The sequence below is a fragment of the Ornithodoros turicata genome, chromosome 5, assembly GCF_037126465.1.
Source record: "Ornithodoros turicata isolate Travis chromosome 5, ASM3712646v1, whole genome shotgun sequence".
Classification (NCBI taxonomy): domain Eukaryota; kingdom Metazoa; phylum Arthropoda; class Arachnida; order Ixodida; family Argasidae; genus Ornithodoros; species Ornithodoros turicata.
This window is the reverse complement of record NC_088205.1, coordinates 1,423,363-1,446,328: the sequence shown is the minus strand read 5'-3', so window position 1 is coordinate 1,446,328 and position 22,966 is coordinate 1,423,363. Positions and strand designations below refer to the sequence as shown.

Here is a 22,966-nt window from a genome sequence, read left to right as displayed (position 1 = left end):
TCTTCTCTCGATGAAACAGCGGTTCAATATCTTGTTTATCGCCAAAAGAGACAACAGCTTGCAGGGGCGTCTGTCTGATAGCCGTGAGGCGTCTCTACGAATCTTGTAAAGAATTACTTGTGGCACCTTGGGGTCGATGATATCACGCCCCCGCTGCCATCATGCATTACTTGTTCCTCTCGGTATCGTGCTAAACAGAAAACACGGGTTGAGAAGATACACGATCTGGAATTGCTTCGCCGGCTTCGCTAAAACCCCCCTTCACTGTTCACAAACAGAAGGCACAGCCGGAAGTTGTCTCGGGTTCCCAGCGTCAGTGTCCACATGTGGCGCCGCGCCCTGGTATACTCATTTGAGTTAAACCCTTTCACTATTTGTGAACAGTGAAAGGGTTTAACTGAAATAAGTGGCAGGGCGTGGCACCATATGCCGAGGCTGACGCTGGGAACCCTAGACAACTTCCGGTTGCAGCTTCCGTTGGTAAACAGTGAAAGGGTGAATAGCGGACGATTGCTGCATAGACTTAAGAAAGTAGACCCCCCTAACTGTCGCATGTGTGGGTCTGTAGAGGACGCTGTGCATGTCATAAAGCCCAGTGGACACTATCAGCGGCATCGCAGGACCACCTTAGCTGGACTGGACAGCCGTTCTTTTGATGCAATGAAGGTCCTGGGTCCTTGGCCTCCGAACAAACTCAAACTATTCTAAGCCCCCAGGTGTTCAAGTTAACTTTGACGCGACCCGTACATATCCCCATATTCGGTATCCCCGCACGTCTTGTAGAGCAGGGTGTCACCCTGCAGAACTTTACCCACGTTGGTATGCTGTGCTCGGCAATTACTGAATGCCGGTGGAACATTGTGGTGTCTACGAAACTGTGGAGGAGATTCAATACTGCTAAATTTCACAGCTCACTGACTTTGAAATTTCCCAGGGTTGAATCTCCTTCGGAGCTTCTAGAGCTCCGACTGATTGATTGATTGAAAAAGAAAGAATTTTATGTCTTGCAGAGCTGTCTCTCTTTCTCTCTCTACGGCTGTCTGTTCTCTTGTGTAACTGCCGAACATGACATGCCGGCACTTTTATAGCCTGCCACCCTGCAGGTATTCATGTACTTTTTTTTCCCAACTGCGACTCCTCCATAGAACCTGCGACTCTATCGTTTGCCCCATTTTGTAACCCTCTCTATAACATGCTTGCTATAACATGTTGCAATTCGTACTAACTTTAGGCCTCATTCTTAGCCGCTTTTTCACTCACTAAAATATATTGGACATACCTTAGAACGTACACACTGACCGTAATGTAAGCACCTTATTTTTCACAACCAGTCCTTTTCAGTGACCATCCGTGCAGGCTGTTGTACAACAGTATATGTATTTGGCACACTAATACAGACCCGTGAGGTAACTGATGCAGAAATGCAATGCATCCGCAGTGGAATCCCCTCCTCTTTATCACATCACCCCTCTTGAGTTTCACACTCAAGCTCTCTCCCCCTTTTTTTTTTTTTTTTCTAGCAACTTTGGTGTTCGGCTAAGCGGACGAGATCTGTCACCGTTGGGAAATCATTCCATGCGAATCGTATCCAACGGACGGAAACGCATTTTCGTTGCAAATGGAAGGGCGGCAGACGGTGGTCAGAATGGAAGGCCTAAGAAGGGGCGATAACGAATTCACAACGTGCATTTGTCTTTGGAAGTGTAGCGCCTGTAACAGAATGGAAGAACAGAACGGAAAATTGAATACAACTCCTGAGAACTGAACCCTTTCTGTGCTGGAGAAAGATGAATAGGAAATTTAACTTCGCCGAAAATGCGGGTCTTGTTTTAAAGGTTACAGTCCATTTCCTTTTGCGGGGCGTATCCTTGTCACGTTTGACGAGACCACAGCGGGACACTTCCGGTACTCCCACAATCCCCAACGAATCACAAACACACGAGGAGTGACACGAAATACTACACGTATGACACGAGGAGTATGGTGGCAGCACTCTAGGCGTAGAAATGGAAAATTGTCGGAAAGTTTGAACAGTTGAAAAAAAAAAGGCGAAAAAGCGCGGTACCTGTTTCGTTTTTGAAACAACGAAATTTTCACTCTAGATTTACTAAGACTTAGATTCACTAACGAACATCAAAATGTATATCGTAGTGTAATATAAATTATATTTATAACTACATATTTTATTCGTTTAAGACAGGCGTTTATCATTCACATTGGTTTCACATTCACATTATTCACTTCTTCATTAATCACATTCATATGTCCTGTGAATGTTTTCCGTACGAACGCATACGAAAAACAAAACAACAATTGTTAGGCCAAGCGTAACCACTAGCTGAAGTCTTCAGAAACTAGAACTAAAGAACTAGCAAACGCATAAACTTGTTATGCATTATAAAATTATGTTTTTATGCTTTATAAAACCGTCACTCCTTTAAGGAAGTGCAGTGTGTGTCACCGTTACGGAACTGGGGACGAAGCTCTGGGGTTAGTGTAGTTAGGACTTCTTCCTTTGGGGCAGCATACAAAGCTTCGTCACTCTAGCATCATGTCAGGGAATGTGGCCGAAGGGCTTTCAACGGCTTCGCTTGCTGCCTGTGCGGCGTCTGTTCATTTTTCTCAAAGGGGGTAAATATGTCCACGGTCAGTCCTCGTTCGTCAAACTGCAAAAGCTCGTGCAACGAAAAAGGGTACTTTTCCTTAAGAATATATGCAAAAGATTTCACATATGTTGAGTGTGCGGTGTACAATCCTCAGCGTTCCTTCGCAAAGCATTGTAGTCTCTCGGGCAATATTTGGTGAAGGTTTCGCTGATGGTGTGAGCACCCGCTAAGCCTTACTGCAACATTTGCTTGCGCGTGATTGTCCTATATGCGTTGTGTTGACGCCGTAGCACGAGAGTACCTCTCTATCTCACATTTAATGTTACACTTGTGGAGGGTACGGTACTGCTCCCCAGCAGTTAAACATTCCACGTCTTCGCAATCATTTATCTGTCGTTATTATTGTAACACAAAGACGCTGTTCAAAGGTACTGTAAACTAGGACGCAAGCTGTTAATATTGGTAGCGGCATCTCAAAGCTTATTCCGAAAGAAGCCCACACTGTAAATTTCTTGTGCTACAGAAAACTGAACATTTTTTAATCACGACTGAAATTGCGGTGAAAAGATGCGGAGCGACGCCTAGTGGGAAACGAACGCCCATTCGTCGAGCAACAATGTCCCCACCTTCTATCGGCTAAGTTATGCGCTAAGTAGCTGGCTTCTTGAACTCTATTTAAAAAGCTTGCTCAAATGAGAGAGTTCCTGACATATATTTCCTCAAAATGCAAGAACATTGGTACATCGTGCAAATGAGTAAGAAACTGTCAGCAGTATCACCATGAGAGTCACCTACGCAATAATGCACCACGTCTGGTGAGCCGGCGTGGTGATGGCAGCGGTCCACAGATGTCGCTCCCATTGTTATTGCCATGCTTATGTTCGCCGCCCAGTATGGCGGGAACTACGGAGTTCTTAGACACACGGTTGCCCGTAATATTAAATCTGAATGTTCTAAAAGACTACGAGGTGGATTTGAACTAAATATGTGGCGTTTGCATGCTGAGTACCCAGGCTGTGAAATGAGCAAGCAGTATAAGATTGTATGCCTGCTGCTTATATGGTTGAATGTACTGTATTGCTCCTGTCCTGTGTAGATGGGATGAGGTTGCTTGGGAGGACGAATAACGCTTTTTTTAAAAAATCGAGTACCCGTGCAACCTTTGGTACACGTAGCTGAAATAAAGCGACAGTTGCAGCGGTGGAACGAGAAAGGAGAGCCCGGAGGACCGAAGAGGGGAGGGCACGACAACCACAACCAACAACAACAACAATAGATGAGGACGATGAGATGGGGTGTTTCACCGCACGTGGAACATTATATGAAGAGGATGAAAGATGAAAATACGAGAAACAATTAAAGCGTCAGGAGCAATCCAGTGGACGACAGGAAGTCCATGAACAGGTGAAGAACCCGACGATGGAGCACAGGGCCTTCATAGGGGCCAATGAGTGCAGCTAAATTGAGCGGCCTCTTGCTGATACGGGCAGGCTCATCACACAGTATCCGCCTTTGCGGGTAGTAGAGTGCACATTCCATATGAATGTGCTGGGTGGTCGCCACGACACCACAGGTGGAGCGGAGGCTTGTGTCAGAGCATCTGATCATGCACTTGAATTGTGGGGTGAAACCCACATTGAGGCGGAGTCTACGCAGGAGGGAGGCACCGGCAGACCAGCGTATAAGAGTCCAAATAAGTATACCTTTAACCTTAGCCTGTCCTTTTCTTTTTTTCTTTCCTAATGTCTATAGTAGCCGGATTTTTGAACAAGAAAGTGGAGTGCTGTACTCCTTCTTCATAGTATACCGAGAGATGCAAGGAGGAATAAATCAGGAATATATAATAGATGAAATAAATATATAAATTATCACAATTAGGGACGACACAGACACGTAGGCCTCAAACGCCCAGAAATAACATTGAAGAACGTTGAAGAACATGCATTGCAAGCTTTTCCTCTTCAAGATGTATAAACTTACCTAACCTGGCTTAACTCGGTTGCAATGTACTTGGCGTGTACTTTAAAGTAAAATTTACTTTGTACTTTACTTTAAGTACGTGCATATAAAATGTAGTACTTTGTATTGTACTTGAAGTACCAACCATTGACGCCAGGTACTTTGTATTTTACCTTAAATACAATTTTGGGTACTTTGCCCATCACTGACGAATAGGAGCGCAGCGCAGGCGATTGTCTCCGAGTTCGTTGGCTTCGCGTTCGCACCACAATATACTAAGTGAAAAGTCCTCGGTAAATACCCAGAGATTGGCTTGTGAGTGAGCGTACTGACGCGATGGTGCACGATGTTACGTTCTAAACTGTACAAACATACCCGGCGCTAACTCAGAACTGACAATCCATGACATGATCGCAGACTGTGGGTGACCTGCAGGCGTCCGTGAGCTCCAGTCAGTCGCAAAAAGGGCGCTCCCTCAATGGACTTGTGTCCCTGTGACGTTCTCTCCTATTTCCGGCATACTCTCAACATCCGGCGTCTGCTCCTGCCATGTACTATATAAGATTGCCCAGAAGCTACTCCACTGATTCGTGTCGGATTTTCGGCGTCACTGTCGATGATGAGCAAGGAGTAAAACGGCGCTACAGTTTCCGAATCCACCTGGACGGATGTCGCAGTCCCTTTAAAAAATGCGCTTCGCTCGAGAGAGCGCGGCAGAACCGATCTGCCGATGTCATGCGTCTGTTTTCCGCGGAGCAGCCACGAGAGTTCTAAGTTTGGGTAGTTTGTATATCCCGACATTCTAATAAAGAAAGCAGAAAAAAAAAAACACGGACACATGAGACACACACAGGGGTGCTGCTCACAACTGACAGAATGTTAAAATGACATGACTGACACGTATTAAATGTATACACACAAACACGTGTTAAAAATTCTGTCAGCTGTGAGTAGCAGCCCTGTGTGCGTGGTCCCACGTATCCATGTTTTTGCTGCTTTCTTTATTAGAATGTAAACAGCCGCCATCAGCGAAGCCGTGCGTGCCAGATGTGGTCGGAGTGAGTGCTGGAAGCTACTTCCGGCTTCGATTGACAGAGGACGAAGCAGGAAGGAGTGCTGCACTTGCTGGCGCAAAAAAGAAAAGGCGAGACAAAGGGACAGAATACAGAAATCCTATGGAATACGTGCTTGACGGTTGGATGGACCCAGGAGTGCATAAGGTCGTCCGCACGTCCATCTGGACCCAAGGGAGTGCCACACGTTCCTCACTGTAGTGTTTGCAGGGCTCACCTATATAAATTTGAGCAGTTTCGTTACGAAGCCTGCTCGCGGGAATGGTCAAGGCGAAGCGCGTCCCAGTGACACGCTTCGGGTTGGACTAGGGTTCGGAATCCCGAGCCGTTTTTACGATCCCGGGGACGGGTTCAGGATTTTTTGCAACGCCAAAGGATGTCGTGTCCACTATATCCACTCACTCTATCGACTGTATCCACCTGCACAACCATGCTATCACAAACTGCGATATAGTGGGAAAAAGTGGGGGCATGGACTGCTCACTGGGCATAATCTGCATAATATATTGAGCATTCACACCGTGCCGGAATGTCAACTTTGCAATGAAATGCATCTCTTCTTGTATGTCACAGAACATCTTGCTTGCATGATTCACATGAATCAGTAGCTAACGTCGTTGTCATGTGTCGGGGACGACAAGGTTGGTTCGGTTTCCGATTGCAAATTATATTTTTCGGGAAGGGACACTTGAAACAAAAAGTCGGTAGGACACCATTCTTTCCTTTTCACTCGTATAACCGAATATTTGTCGTCAAAAAAAAAGCCGAAATTTATTATCCCTAAGTCCCGGGATCTGACCTTGCGAAATCCCGGGATCTCGGGATCCGAACCTTAGGTAGGACATACCTACGCAGGTGATGCGCAGAATGGTCTTCTATAAGACATGGCCGCCAGTGTGAAATCAGCATGATGTGAAAAGCCTGAGTCTGTGCGACTCAAGTCCTGTGTTATTTGTGTTCGTCGTGTGCTGTTCGAGTCATGTGTTTGTCCTGTCCCTCTTGTTGTTGCCCAGACGTAGGGCTTCTCACATCATAGAGTTTGTCCATCAGCTCGCCTACAACTATGCAATACTCTGTGTCCGATCAACTTCGCTAAGCGGATTATTCAGGCCGAAACCTATACATGTATTCATTCTGCAAGGTGAATCCTAATGCGAACGTCAGTGAGATACAACTTGTACCTCAACAGTAACTTATGGGTCACCGTTCCATCGGGGTAGTTCGTTATCTCATCTCTGTACACCCTGAAGCGGCTGCCCGCAATCTGTTGCCATCAATACTGAAATCATATGCCAGACACATTCGGAAGATATACGACGTCCCCAAGGAGTACTCGAATCACGATCTCGTGCTCTATCTCAAGGATGCAGGGGTCACATTTGCTAGCCAACAGATCTAGCATTTCAAGATGGATGTGGTGTGCTTAATGAAACTTAGTCCTTGGGTGTCTGTCATCTTTGCATTTCATCAGTTACGAATTCGGGGATTTTTTTTTTTTCATTATGAAGTTATTCTCTTCATGCATAAGTTTTTCTACAACTCTGTTGGCGTATTCTCTCTCCCACATCACGATAGAAGTTATCCCCTCGGGAGCCACTCTAATACGCTTTGTCCTTCATCTCCCAGGACGAACTTTGGGTCCTTTCCGCTTGTTTGCTTTATGTCTTGTGTCTGGAAGAAGTTCACATCTATAGAATAAGAGCTATTGCCTGCTGCCACTCATTTAAAAGCTAAGCAAGTTTTTTTTTTTTTTTCGTTAATATTGTTATCTACGTTATCCCAGCCTATGCACAAGGTTCCACTGCCCCATTGCTTGTGGTTATTAATGTGACGTTATGCGTCTGCTTACATATGTTTATTCTCCTTTCATGTAGTGTTATATTTTCCTCGTGTTTCTTCCCCTTTGCGTGTATTCTTATTGACATTACTGATGTGATTTATTTATGCACTTGTATTCGTACATCCTACAGGGTTGCGTCAATGATTTTTTGTCCTATATCTGTTACACAGAGGCTGTACCACACGGTTTGCAAGAACAATCCCGCTCGCAATATTATGTACAAAAACAAAGTCGTACAAAGTCGTAAATAAACGTTCCTACTTTCCTACTAGCTACGCAGCGTCATTCTTACTTTTCAACCCGTCGCTCTCAGAGGAACGTATTCTACGTCAGTATGTAACGAATGATAATTGTATAATAATTGCTGTAATAGTTAATGATAATTGGGTCTGTGCAAACGATCGTTACCGCGGTTCCTGCTACAGACACAATCTTGCTGGCCTTGTATCCAATGTTTGTGTCTGGAGCAATAGTAGACGGTTACGATAACCTGTGTGAACGCCGTAACTTGATACCTATGGAGAATTTGTGCATTTCCAACCTTAAAGCAGGGCAAAGCAGGCGCATGACCCACGTGACAATAAAACTGACGTGCTGTTCGTCCGTCACATTCCTCACACATGGATAGTCACGTGATCTGCAGAAGCTCCACCTATAGTACGCACTCGACACGCCATGTTGACGCATGCACGATATTACCACACCCCTTCCTCAGTGATGGAGGTTGTCTCTGTACCGCGGCCGGGATATATCTTTGCCTTCCTTTTCATTGTAATACTCTCATTATCAGCGTTTTCTTCTTCTAGTGCCGTTACATTCTTCTCTACGAAACAGAGCTCGACGAGCGAATCACTGGCGCTCAGCTGGACAAATATTTGTCGTGGAAAAGCTGTGTGCACTAGGGAATTGAAAACACTGAAGCAACAAAAGAGAGGCTTTTGTCGGAGTTTCTTACTCATTTCGGCGTCAGACGACTGGGCTTTGACGCAGAGTGTGTTTGTTCCTAACGCTAAGGAGTATACCCAAATTACCAAGTATAGAAGCGAACCCTATCACGGATAACAATCAAATCAGAAAAGGAAGGGACCTTGACGATAAATGTACTTGGTACAGTGCTTCTCGGACTGCGCGCATGCTTCGTGGTGCCTAGTTGATGGAGAGGTTAGAAAAAGACAGTATCCGTTCGCCGTCAACCAAGTGTCCGTAAGCGTCCTCAACAAAGTAAAGCACCCTTCTGGAAAGCTCTGAAGAAGGCCATTAGCACAGAAAATGTGCAGCCTTAGCGTAGGAAATTTCCAAGCCGTGGAAACATTTTCGTCTTCCGCTTTCGCGAAGCGAGGTAATTTCGTCATGAACTTAAAGGGATAGTCCGCTCTCGAAGCATCAGTGCGTTGTCTTCTGTTGCAACTTTATCAGGTCCGTGCATTAGTTTCCAGCAGCTCGAGTGGCACGATTTATTGTAGGCGTCCGAGAGCAACGAGATCCACGCAAGTAGGCTTTCCCGCAGAGAATGACGTATACGCGACCGTCAGTCTGACGACAATGTGACGATAAGAGGGCGTTTTCGTTTCTCTGGCAGAGATGCGACTTCCTATCGCCAGTCCTGAAGCAACGTCACGAAACGTCATCCAACTCGATAGGAGCCTCCCGTAATATGCTCCTCCCTCGGCCGCGTTGCTGGTGCCCACGAGAAAATACTTAAAACTCGGAAAATATATAGATTTCGAACGAAAAGGATTGACTGGAGTTGTACATTGTCTGATTGATTGATTGATTGAAAGAAAGAAAAAAATGGGGATTGTAGCCCTCATCACGAGGGCCGGCTACCCCAGATCACCTAAGGAAAGGAATTCCAGACATTGTCTATTATATATGTCCAGCACGAGTTCTCCAGTTTGGTTAGAGAGCGAACAATCCCTTGAACGCTCGCGTCTAAAGGGTTTGCAGGACATTGTTTTTAGTCCATCCAACTCCAACTGCAGGGCATTGTCAGTTACAATTCCCAACGTATCTAATTTAACTACGTTTCATAGCCAATCGATAAATATGTGATAAGCAGGCTGAAACACGAAAAGCGATGTGGGTTCGGGCCACCACTTAATCGATGACTGTTCACTGAGATTCGACTGGGTCCAGGGGTCGATAGGTGTGTGTTACTAAGGGATTGCTTCTCGAAACAGCCAACCTCAACAGAAACAGAGATACCTTCTAGATACGCCTCCTGTCGGCTCCTCTGCCGGTGGTTAACTGAGAAGCACGTACCACATTTCGAGATGCTGACTAAAAAGAAAGTGCCGAGAAAGTATCGTGTTTCTGCTCATCGCGGGCAAATCGTAGCAGTGGCTATCCCTGTCGTAGCCAACTGCTGTGGGGATCAGATGACGCAAAGAGAACGGTTGTGCATTACGGTCAACGAAAACAATATCGCGTCATTCAGATTGGCAAACACGATCCTGTCGCGTGTAAACACTGCTGTAATTGCGGACGCAAAGCAGGCCTACAGTAGAAACACCTCCTGACGACGCCAAGCTGAGAAAAGCCTTTTCATTCCAAGACACCTGTCAAACTGCTCGAGGAAGCACACGCACGCTCGAACGTCCCCATATATGTAATGCATGCTTGTTTCAGAGATCCTAGACCTGGGTTCCGTATAACAACTTCAAATGCAAGCTGTGGCCTGACGAAGGAACTTTAAAGCACGCCGCTTGCCTGTGATGCCGTGACGCTATCTTTCTATGGCTCGGACCCCAAAACGCGTTCCACAAAGACATCTGTCCGTGGCCTCACGTGATTCCGTTTCTTCCGGTCAGACGACATGCTCAGCTTCTCTAGGATTCATCCACTCTCGTGGGTCCGTGCCAGCCGAGGGTAGCCCGAAGAATACATGATGGTAATGATCCACCAGCGGAATCGTGGCCTTTCTATCGTAAGGTGCTGTAAATTGTTGTTGCTCCAAACACGACGTGACCTCGACTCTCAATGGTTCACAATAATCAATTTCATTCTTGGAATTCCTACTGACTATTAGCTGCACGCTGTCATTTTCATGCATGAGGTTTGGTTCATGCGCTTATATGTGCATATGTAGTATGTGTTGTGTGTGTGAAAATGACGATTTCATTCTGTGTTGCACGTAGACAGAGATGGTTGTAATGGAGTAGTAGAGATACAACAGTATATATTCGTATGTTTGAGCGTGTTTGTTTCATCATTCGACAGTGTGAATGCGTATGTGGGAGGGGGATTTATTGACATAAAAAGAAAAAAGGAAAAGGAAAGATAAAAGGGGAAAGGTCAGCTATGCAGCACGCCGGCTTGCTATCCCCTAAACAAAAAAATATAATAAAGAAAAAATAAAATATAAAAAAGACCCGGCTCACAAGAAGCCCAGGAGGCCCGTATCACGCAGAGCAATTGTATTTGTAGCGTCGGCAGATGTTCATAAACAGATGCTGGAGCATATATAGCGTGAGACGCATGTAGTGGGGCAGCAGCGCAGCGAGAGAGGCCATGATGACATTGAAGAGCAGGGGGGCTGAACACACTCCCTTGAGGAACGCCACGGCTAACATGGTGGGGGTCAGTGTTCCCCTCAGTGGTTCGAACAAACAAGAAGCGGTCACTCAGGAAGTCCTGCCCAAGACGTTTTCTTTACGTTCGCGAAGACCGCGCCAGTTATGAAAACCACGCATTCTAACGTCTTGCCCACGCAGCTAGTACGGCAATCGGGCGGAAGGAGTCAATGTTGCGGGGCGAATGGAAGGCTTGAACAACCACCATAGCGGTCTTCCAGACTCCTTTGCCAGCTGGCGTTGAGCATCCGCAAGAGGCAAGGTTCCGGAGTGCTTCATACGTGACTTGGTCCGGTCTGGGGGATGTGTGCTGAGTGGAATACCGCAGCGCAGAGTCCAGCTCCACAAGCGAGAAGGGGGCGATCCAAAGAAAAAACTCGGCAAGTGCCCCGCAGAAACAGGGGACGATCGCTTTTCTGGCGGCGCAGAGCTGACCTTCCCATTCAGTACCCGTCATCGATGTGCAGCAGTAGCAGCATTGGCAACTTTGCACGCCCGAAAGGTCGCAGTGTGTGGCCCGGCACAACTGGCACACTTCGGCTCGCGCCGAGCACTGCACTCTTTATAGTCATGTGGGCCAGAGCACACTTTATATCTTCGTGACCCACGACAGGCCCTTACATAGTGACCGTGCTTTTGACAGTTGAAGCACTGAACAGACGGGTCGATGTACTTCGAAACGTGATAGTACGTGAACCCAAGGGGAATCTCTGCAGGGAGCATGTGGTACCCTCCCCTTCACCCTCCCCCCCTTTGGTGTCTTTCCGCCCCTAGCTAGAGATTGCAGACAAGCAACACGTATTGTTCACGCATTGTGTACTAGTTTTGATGATTTGGAAAATGAAAAAAGTAGAGATGTTACGCCCAAAGCACTCGGCCACGGGTGTGCTTTCAAGCCTTTCATACGCATTTTGTTCAGTAAAAAGTTTTTGCCTTATATAGTTTACGGATTTTGCCTTACAATTTTCGGCTTTGCCCTTGTGGTGTATTCATATAATGCCTATTTTTCGTTTCTCAGGTAAATTGATTTGACATTCTGGATATTATAAATATGTTTACTACGAACATAATGCCATTTTTATTATCCGTTGACTTGAATGAAAAATGCAGGGTAATTAAGGTCCTTATGTGTTCGCCCTTTCAGCTGATATTTCGTTAAGGAACTGGAGCCTCGCTATCAGTAACAGTATTTGATTCAAGTACGTCATATCCCCCCAAAAGAACCTCAACCCGAAATTATCCGCAGATGTACCATGCGACACACGTTACGTGGAAAGCTACTCAAATTACCTTACCCCCAAAAAGCGACGTTTCAATAACGGCAACGAAATTGGTCACCGTCAATCGAGTTTCAAGGTTGCTAGTATTAGCATTTTAGTAGCATAACTTAGTAGCATATTTTACTGGCCTGACGATAATAATAAACCATAAGAAAACCTGGCAGGCATATAATAATAGAAAACCTGAAAGGCTGTATTCAAGAAAGCGAAACCTTTCTTCCACGTCTTTTCCGATTCACTTCGAGGGATAACAGCAAAAAAAAAAAAAAAAAAAAAAAAACTTTTCTCGGAAAGCGTTCGACCTTCTTCCTAATAAATAACGGAACTTGTGAAAAGTTCAGTGCTATATCAATGCAGTTTCTCTCTTTCCCTATTTTCAGAGAGGCTTCTTGCTGATCTTCGAGTATCAAACCTGGCTGTGGCCGCATAGTTCAAGATTTCGATTTCAATTTTTTTTGGAACCGAGTAGATCCAGAGGGCACGGTGTCATATTGATATTCATAAGATGCTAGAGCTGCGCTGTCTCCTGACTACGATGTTTGGATCTGCTTTTTAAAAGCCTCAGTATGGTACATCTTCAGCGACAGAAAATATTGTTTGTAAGAAAACTATTGTCGCTGGGTACGATAGTTTAAGTGTTAAAAGTTTAATGGTATAGAAAGTGCAAATATGTTTCAAAACGGGCTAGTGCAAAAACGCTGTATTTTGTTCCCGTTCTAAATTTTCTCGGTTGAACTTTTTCCGATTAGTCCCCTCACTGCATTGAGGCAGATGTTTGGAGTAGATTTACACGTTAGATGTTTCAGCCTATAGTGTGGCGACTTGCTGTACGTGCCGCAGGGTAGGACTCCGAATGATTTCGACCACGTGGGGTTCTTTTGACGTGCGCCGGAAATCTCCGACACACGGTGCTGAAAGCAAAGTTCACCACCGCCCCAGTGCTACAGTTCTCGGTAGGGATTTAACCCGCGATCTTGAGCTCAGCAAGCCAACACGTTACCGACTCAGCTACGTAGGCCGGACTTTTCTTTCTTTTTTTTTTTTTCCGCACAGGTTGAACTGCTTCGCTTGCTTTGTGTGACATCATCGCGCAATCATTATCCGGAGTATACGCTGCCACGCCCTCTTCTATCCATGTCCCTCTGTACTTCCCCTGGCCATTCTTCCACTTCCCGTCTTATTAGACAACACAAATCAAACAAGCACGCTATTCTCCTCCTAATGTACGGACTCGTTCCTTTCCTCCTTTAAATTGTCCCCACATTCGACGCCCGCCGATTGTTCATAAGGGCCACGGGTGAGCTATCGAGCTGCAATATCGGCACGTGCGTCGCTACGGTTGGAAAGACTGGGTCTTTCGCGCAACCAGGAACAGGCAGAACGGGGGCTGAAGCAATGCATTATGCAAGGACTTATATTGTCTGCACGGGAGGAGCCAAAAGACAGGATGCTGCTGAAAGTGATGGGCAGGCATTCTGTGATTCCGTTTGTCGCTGCAATAGGCGGAGGGTGCAGATTGTGAGGTTCGTCGCGAAGAAACAACGATTTGGTATTTCTAAACTACAATTCGCAAACTTTCATGGAGGGAGGGGAGTGCGAAAAGATCTACGTTTTATTCCCCCTTGCATACAAAAGCAGTGCAACATACATCACCACGAATGTTAGTCAATTCCTCAGCTACAGTTTCTGGCCAATGGTAGCAGATAACCATATAATCTCACATCAGATCAATAGCATAATGCTCGAGACGTTTGCACAGAAGAGAAGCATGTCATACTCTTTTTTTTCGGGATGTCCTCGGCCAGCAAACTGCTGTGTACTCTCAAATCACGGTGACACTGTTTCAAGCGTCAGCTTTCGAGCGCTGGTGGTGACGAAAAACAGGCTTGCCGTCGTTGGCCTCACTTACGTAGGCAGCGTCACGACTGTAGCCAGGATGAGATGAGAGGATATGATAACAGATGAGGAATGATGACGACCGAAAGATAAGGTCTAGGGCAGTCACAGCGAAAATCGGTGAGAAGTCCGAGCAGTACTCATAGTCATTGAGCGAGGCCAGACTCCTGGAGAAAGCAGACGAGGCAGTGAATTTTTGAGACTTTTGGAGTCCTTCCGTGAAAGTCCTTCCGTCTCTGTTGTCTTGGGCATACCTAAGCAAGGACGAAGGCTTCTAGCTTGAGGACCTAGCCACCAGAAACACTGAGCTCGTGCAACACTGGCAGGCTGTATCTTAAGGTGCCGAGGACCAACGAAGAGTGGACTTGGTGAAGGTCAGCACTGAATGGGTCCCAGGATGATCCACATAGATGCCGGATGACATTGACAAATGTGTTTGTGGTTGCACCAATCGCCCTAATTTGCCGTGCCTACTTGATCCCATGGTAGATCATCACACCAAGATAGCGGACGTGGGAGACAAACTGCAGAGCAGAGCCCTCCACAAATACTGGGTATTTGTGCAAAGAGCGACGCGTAAATGCCATCGCTATTGTCTTACTTGGCGAAATGGAGAGACTGCGTTGCGCGAGATAGGAGACTGTGGTGTCCAGAGCGTGCTGCAAACGACGCTGAAAAGTATCGCGGCGGATAGCAGAAGTCCATATGCAGATATCGTCGGCGTAGAGGATGATACGGGAATGGCTACGTAGCTGTGCTGAGCGTAATGCCATGACGACATTAAATAAAACTAGACTCAGAACGCTCCCTTGTGGGACGCCACGCAGCACAGGGTAGACGGCGCTATTACCCTCAGTAGGGTACATAAACAGTAGTCTGTCAGTGAGGCAATCCTGAACCAGAGAAGCGTGCGACCTCCCACACCGGCCTCTTGAAGTGACGACACAACAGCGCTGTGAAACACACTGTAGCAAGCTTTCTTCACCTCAAGGAAGACAGCGGCGGTAAGGTAGCCTTCGGACTTGGCCTGTTGCACCGCCGCCACTAGGAAGGTGACGTTGTCCGTCGCAGACTGACCTTGACGAAAACCAGCCATGACTTCCGGGAAAAATCGAATAGACTCGAGATACCAGTTCAGCCGTGAGTGTACCATCCGCTCTGTAATTCCTAACGCAACTAGTGAGGGCTATTGGTCGGAACGCGTCCAGCCTGTGCGGCGACATGCGAAGCTTTAAGATCGAGAAGGTACGTTCCGATATAATTTATAACTACGTGAGGGTGCAACCTTTTTTGGCTTCGTAGGGACGTGTGCTACTCCGGGTTCCACGTATTTTTGCGGCGGGTTTTACTGCCAGAGACATCAGTTCGTATGTCACGTTTCAAAGTTACCGCTAGCGTAGAGGTTTGTGACGGCGCGTGATTGAGTAGGTTTCTCCATTATGTATAGTAGACGTGGATCAGACAGGAAACACCGTCGTCGTTAAGGTTTCGGATGGCTCGATAGGTGATCGGACAGGTGCACCGCGGCTCTGAATTCACCCAATGAGAAGCCTTCTTCGTAGGTCCGACAATCTCGCGTCGAGTCCTCAAATGCGATGATCGTCGACTCACTGATGAAACGGGGGTACCCGAAGCCATTCATTGCAAACACAAGGAGGCGAATGGAAGAGAAAAGGTCGCACGACGAACAGAGTTTCATCCAGGGCAATGTGTCCGTACCCTATCTCAAAGCCGGGTCGGAGTCTATCCGTCGAAAGCTACTCCCCCTTAAGATAAGCATGATGGAATTAAGATGAACATGATAACATCAAAACAACTTCCAAACTGTACATCAAACTCAGTAATTTAATTTCGAAACCTAAGGACGCTGTGCCACCCACATCCCAGAGCGGTGTCGTTTACAGAGTAAAATGCCTAGACTGTGACACCACATACGTGGGCGTGGTAGAAAATGCGGCACCCGTCTCAAAGCATATAAACGGGACGTGAAGAACGCAGCAAACGCGACAAAGTCGAAGAGAGAACCTGTTGACCATTGTTGGTCAACTGCACACATTTTCGATTTCGAGAACGCGACGGCTCTGGCTCGTGAACAAAGGTGGGGTCCTATAGGAAGCTTTTAGAGTAGTGGCATATACGGCGTGATCCACTTGCCTGCAGTGTGAACCACGATCCTCTCCCGGACATGTATTGCGACCTCCTGAAGCGGCGATTGTGTCATTCTCTTGTGTGTGCCCACAATGATGATGTCTCCTGCATAGGGGACGAAACGTCTGTTGAAGTAAATTGATATTTTGTTACGTTAAGCCGGAGTCATTGTATCGTTTTTTCTTGAAGGTCTTGCCTCTCGATATAGGTCCCCTTTACATGCATTCGGGTCACACACACACACATACATATTGGATAGTGATGGGGTGGGCGATTCACCGCCGCTGAGGCGGTACACTGCCCTATTTCGCGTTGGGAGAGGATGGAGGGATGATGGGGGCTTTCAAAGAGCCGTCGCCAGACCGGTGGAGCACAAGTACTCCGCCAGAAGACGAAGGCCCTGCGTCTGGTGGGCAGCGTTCGACCACGGACCGAGGATCTTCGCTAGGTTGAACGGCTGCTCGTCAATGCGTTGCATAGAGACTTGCATTAGTGCACGCTCGTGGTGGTATTCCCCACAAGCCAGGATGACGTGGCTGAGGTCGCCGTATGCTCCACAAGTGGGGCAGAGGAAAGACGAGGTGGAGCCGAGACGGTGTTGAAAGGCAGGTGTAAAGGCAACGTTGAGCCTCATGCGGTGGAAGAGAGCAGTTAAGGGGCGCGGTAGTCGCGGAGGAAGGACGAGAGAAAGCGTGGGGTCTACATCAGAGAGAAGGGAGAGAGCTATGTCGTGTTCCCACTGAGCCTGCATCTTGGGACCGGTGAGTGTCGAGAGGAGGTGTCTTCGGTCGCCCAACGACATCATTATCGGGGAAAAAGCTGCGTGCTCATGGGTGCTCAATGCGGCTCTGTCTGCTTGCATTCGGGTCAAAAACGTAGAATGCTTCCGTAAGGACACACGTGGAATAGCAAAATGCAGAGATCCTAGAAACTGTGGGCAGCCATTTTGAGAATGAATGCACTTGTATAAGGAAGTGGCATCGGTAATGTCGCGCTGAGTTGAAAGGGGAATTAGACGAACGTGTCGGAGTAGATCTTTATAATTGTACTACCGGAGTCCCGGGGTGTGACAGAAATATAGACAGTAGAAAATATGAATGCTTAATGAATTTCAAGTAATTATTCATCTAATTACGTACTGCTTTCGAGAGGCCGTATAGCTCATCTGCAAAAATTTCATATATTTTGCTCTCATAGCTTTTTTATTAAAAAAACTAATTAATAAAAAAAACTGTATGCAAGGTAAAGCAGACCTCAGCCATCGTGTGATGTGACAGAAAAAAGAAAGAAAGTAAAAATGGGGCCTTAGACATCATGTGCTCAACTGCTTTTTCCATGATGCGGGCTGTCTTCCATTCCACGTGCATTATTATTTATTAATTACAGATTGTCTCTCACTAAGTACACTGGTTCTGTAAAGAAGTCTTAAATTAAACGCAGCCTGTCTGCCACCCAACTAAATGTCGGGCGTGGCGTTGGCACATGCAAACAACCCAAGTGACAGTTCGTTCGTTTCCTTCGTGCGAACATTTACATTAATTAACTCGGAGTCAACTACACTTCGTGCCAACGATGCCTTCGTCCCACAAAACAGGGTACAAACTCAATTAGCAAAAGACGCAAAGTCACGCTCCTTTTTTTTCTTTTTCTTTTTTTTACCCCAGCCTTATCTCGCAGCTGTTGCACAATTGCGATGATTGCAACCATTCCGCGGGAACGGCGCAGCTTGCATAATGAAACACCTGCTGATTGTGGCTTAATAAGAATGTACGCAGCCACACCCGCAAGCGAGGGAAAGGTCCAAGTAAACATCGAAGACCAGAAGGAAGATGCCTACTCCATAGCGCACGTCCTGCCCACTTAGGAATCGCGTCCTCATCGTGGACCCAACGAGTATGTGTCAACCTCCATTACGTTACCGCAACATATATACAGCAGAGGCTGACACATATACGATGTGCACCAACGGGAATGTAATGATGCAGGATGTCTTTTCCCGTCTCGTTCGGCTGGATAGATGGGTGTGGTGGTGGTGGTGATGGTATGAAGTTCTAAGGAAGATGAGTGAAGCTGGATTGCTAGGATGGCTAAACTGTGCGTTTTCGCCCCCTTGTGGAGATCACATATTTACGTTTTGCCACTTACGTGTTCACGATTATTATCTCTAGGCCCTTTTAGACTCGAACGTTGCTCTCATTTTGAGAAGGTGGCATTAAAAAAATTTACGAATTACGCATTCCGGAAACACGCAAATATGCGTAAATCTGTCCCCGTGCGCTCCCATAACACCACCACAAAAAAGAAGAAAAAAAAAGATACATCTAGAGGAGACTTCCTTAAAATTTTGTGAGATTCCAAAATATTTTGTCAAAAGCATGTAAACACACCCCCTTCCAAAGCTCAACACCCCCTCAAAGACGAAATTCGGAGCAAGCCACTGCGACGCCTCACAGCTGTATACACAGGCGAGATTTAGCCAGAGCCGATTGGCTTTTGTAATAAGATGTACACGCGTCATTTTCTCCCACATAATTTAATTTCTTGAAAGTAAAGCTGAAACATCATGTGGTGAATTTGCCCCATTCATCATCATTAATTTATCTGTTGTTGAACACATAGCACTAATGCCCAGAAATGTGCTGTAACTACTTTTTAGTAGTTTAACAGTAGAACGTGAAGAAAAACAATGTGCAAGTTTCCGGCGATGCAGAATCAAAAATAACAAAGACGGTTAAGAGCATCAGCTGTTTACTATATACATTAAAAACAAGACTTTCGTGCAGTAGGCTGCACTTCTTCAGGTTTGAGGACCTGTTACAAGTGGTGAAGCGTATATCAAAAAACCAAGTCACATGGTACAAGAGAAAAGGGTAAGGGTGAAGAGAACTACAAACGCGATACAAATATCAACAAAAATGAAAATGAAAAACAAAACACAATCAGTAGGGGGTGGCTCGACAAGGTCAGACAGCCATACATACAGACGAGTCGGAGTTGTACGTGGAGGAAACCAGTGAACAGCACATGAATAGGCACAGCAGCCAGTTGGCACAAAAGGCTTTAGAATGCGTACGGGGAATTAGGGCTCAAGGGCGAAGGATTGAGGACACACAGCACCTTGATGGCTAAGAGCTTCCAGACTCTGGGAAAGTAACGCGGAGATGGTGTCTTACTGATTGTGTATCATCGTGTATGATGTGAAAAATGGCAGACAAGTTATAATACAATAAATAGACTCATAGTGTAAAGGACTGTAATGGACCGCCGTACACGTTGATGCCGTGCGGCTGTAACGTTGCAAATTTCGAAATGAAAAAGGATTCTCGATTTTTGCGTTTGATGTCATTAGCGTACCCGGATTCTAAAATGGTGATAAGTATATGCGTATGCAGATCATGCCCCGGAAGATTAAAATGTAGCGATACAGGTGACTGGCGTTTATTAACAATATCTGATTTATGGCCATAAAATCTTTCACGGATGGTGTTACGTGTTTCGCCTATGTATTGTTTATTGCACAATTTGCATGTAATGAGATAGCAAACATTGAATGAGTTACAGTGAAGGGACTGCCGAATAGAGAAAACGAAACCATTAACAGTGCTACAGGTGGAGGTACATGTTGCAATAAATAAGCAAGTTTGGCAGCGGTTGCTGTTGCAAGGAGCGCAACCGGGACTCTGTTGATTATTGCGAGAGGAAGTGAGTAAGTCGCGTATGTTACGTGATCTCCGAAATGTAATAGTCGGAGCATTAGGGAAAATGTCTTTGAGATATTCATCGGCGTGGAGTATGTTTAAATGGCGTTTGAACACAGATCCTACATTACGGAGTGTGCGGTTGTAAGGTGTAATGAAAGTACATTTATTAATAAATGTACTTTCATTACACCTTACAACCGCACACTCCGTAATGTAGGATCTGTGTTCAAACGCCATTTAAACATACTCCACGCCGATGAATATCTCAAAGACATTTTCCCTAATGCTCCGACTATTACATTTCGGAGATCACGTAACATACGCGACTTACTCACTTCCTCTCGCAATAATCAACAGAGTCCCGGTTGCGCTCCTTGCAACAGCAACCGCTGCCAAACTTGCTTATTTATTGCAACATGTACCTCCACCTGTAGCACTGTTAATGGTTTCGTTTTCTCTATTCGGCAGTCCCTTCACTGTAACTCATTCAATGTTTGCTATCTCATTACATGCAAATTGTGCAATAAACAATACATAGGCGAAACACGTAACACCATCCGTGAAAGATTTTATGGCCATAAATCAGATATTGTTAATAAACGCCAGTCACCTGTATCGCTACATTTTAATCTTCCGGGGCATGATCTGCATACGCATATACTTATCACCATTTTAGAATCCGGGTACGCTAATGACATCAAACGCAAAAATCGAGAATCCTTTTTCATTTCGAAATTTGCAACGTTACAGCCGCACGGCATCAACGTGTACGGCGGTCCATTACAGTCCTTTACACTATGAGTCTATTTATTGTATTATAACTTGTCTGCCATTTTTCACATCATACACGATGATACACAATCAGTAAGACACCATCTCCGCGTTACTTTCCCAGAGTCTGGAAGCTCTTAGCCATCAAGGTGCTGTGTGTCCTCAATCCTTCGCCCTTGAGCCCTAATTCCCCGTACGCATTCTAAAGCCTTTTGTGCCAACTGGCTGCTGTGCCTATTCATGTGCTGTTCACTGGTTTCCTCCACGTACAACTCCGACTCGTCTGTATGTATGGCTGTCTGACCTTGTCGAGCCACCCCCTACTGATTGTGTTTTGTTTTTCATTTTCATTTTTGTTGATATTTGTATCGCGTTTGTAGTTCTCTTCACCCTTACCCTTTTCTCTTGTACCATGTGACTTGGTTTTTTGATATACGCTTCACCACTTGTAACAGGTCCTCAAACCTGAAGAAGTGCAGCCTACTGCACGAAAGTCTTGTTTTTAATGTATATAGTAAACAGCTGATGCTCTTAACCGTCTTTGTTATTTTAGTTTAACAGTAGTTCAAACAAAGTAGTTCCTTCATCATCATGCACCAGTTAGTCTGCGCCCTATCTCTTTTATTACACTTGTTGACCAAATATGCATAGCATGACCGAACAAGGTACGCGCTCTATGTGGACTATTCGTAGACAACTTGACGAGCATCTTGTGTTACTTTAGAATCCTTCCACTATACTTTCCTCGCAGGGCATTTATTTTCTACATGTATGTAGAAACATACATATACATTTATGTATCCCTGATACGTAAAAGCAATGCAGAATGACATTTATTGAATGGATGTGTGAAATTTAAATAGTCCACGCCGGAAATATAAACAAGAACCCACGCAACATAACCACCTCGACGTTCTTTTATAACGACCAGCACTCATTTTTGACATGGACGAATGCACGCTGATGAAAAGTATCTGTATGACGAGCTGTATCTCAAATATAATGCCGCTCTGATAATTTTTGAGTGAAAGCTTCCCAGGCATGTTATTCCTTCGTGTACCTCTCCTTCGCAAGCTGTTTTCTCGGACGCTGAGGATACCCACAAGTTGAGATCGGCTATTTGGACGACGTGAGAGACATGCAAACAGTGATGGTTTCTCTCTTAATTTTTCCCCGAGTGGTGATCACTGCAACCGGCGCCTTTATACTCCTGGAGCAGGACTTGACTGCATAGCACGTTTGTGGCTAACCGCCATTTAGGGTTATTTGAACACGTGTACATGTTGCGTTCTTATTGTTCGCAAAACGTGGGTAGTGTTTAAATTTGCTCCTTTCTTCATTTGTCTTCCAATTTATGTATTTCAAATGAAACGAAAGCATCTACACAGTAGTCGTTTTTCTTACATTGACACGTTCCATATTTTCGCTCCACTGCCATAATAATAATCATGTAACCCATGGCTCTTGATATTGCGCTACGTTGTACTTCTGTACGATGTGTTTCCACGTATTGTTATTGCGTCCTCTGTTACGTGACTTTCTACCCTGGCCTACTAACGCAGCTGTGCAAAGTCAGGCTGTTATTGTGCAGCGAACTGAATGAGACTGAAAACAATAATTGAATACTTTCGCTGCTTCTACAATGCTGCGATACCTTACTTTCGTGCTCTTTTGTGTATATGTACGCTATTTACACACGTCTTCTGTCGTTACAGTTTACTACGCTAATTATCACTCCCCTCTTTAATGCCCACGATCCCCGACAATAAAATAAATACGCACAGTGATAATCAATTTTAGCAAGAACGCTTCAAGGGCAGCAGGTGTCGAGAATTCCCCACAGGACTTGGAAGGGAAAGTGAACACCGTGCTCACGACAGCCGGCCTAAATATAGCCCCTTGTCGGACGACCGAAGTCTTTGTCATTCACGCGCGAGTAGAGTGGCCTGGAATCTGCCACATTCGGAATGATTACCATCTGTCTGGGGAACGGAAGGTCTGCTCCCCTTAAGTCTGGCGCGTGCCATCCATGGTAAGAATGGATTGCACGCATGGGAACTGCCTAGCGCCGCATCCAAGTTTCGAATCGGTGCGGGTTAAACTCCTTCGGCGTTGGGAAT

The 22,966-nt window shown here is 45.8% G+C and overlaps 1 protein-coding gene across 2 annotated transcripts in view; it reads right to left on the bottom strand.

The window, feature by feature from the left end:
- The window catches only part of LOC135393790 (adenylyl cyclase 78C-like), a 288,020-nt gene that overhangs the window by 202,060 nt on the left and 62,994 nt on the right, over nt 1-22,966 (bottom strand). The gene's annotated exons all lie outside the window — the stretch shown is intronic.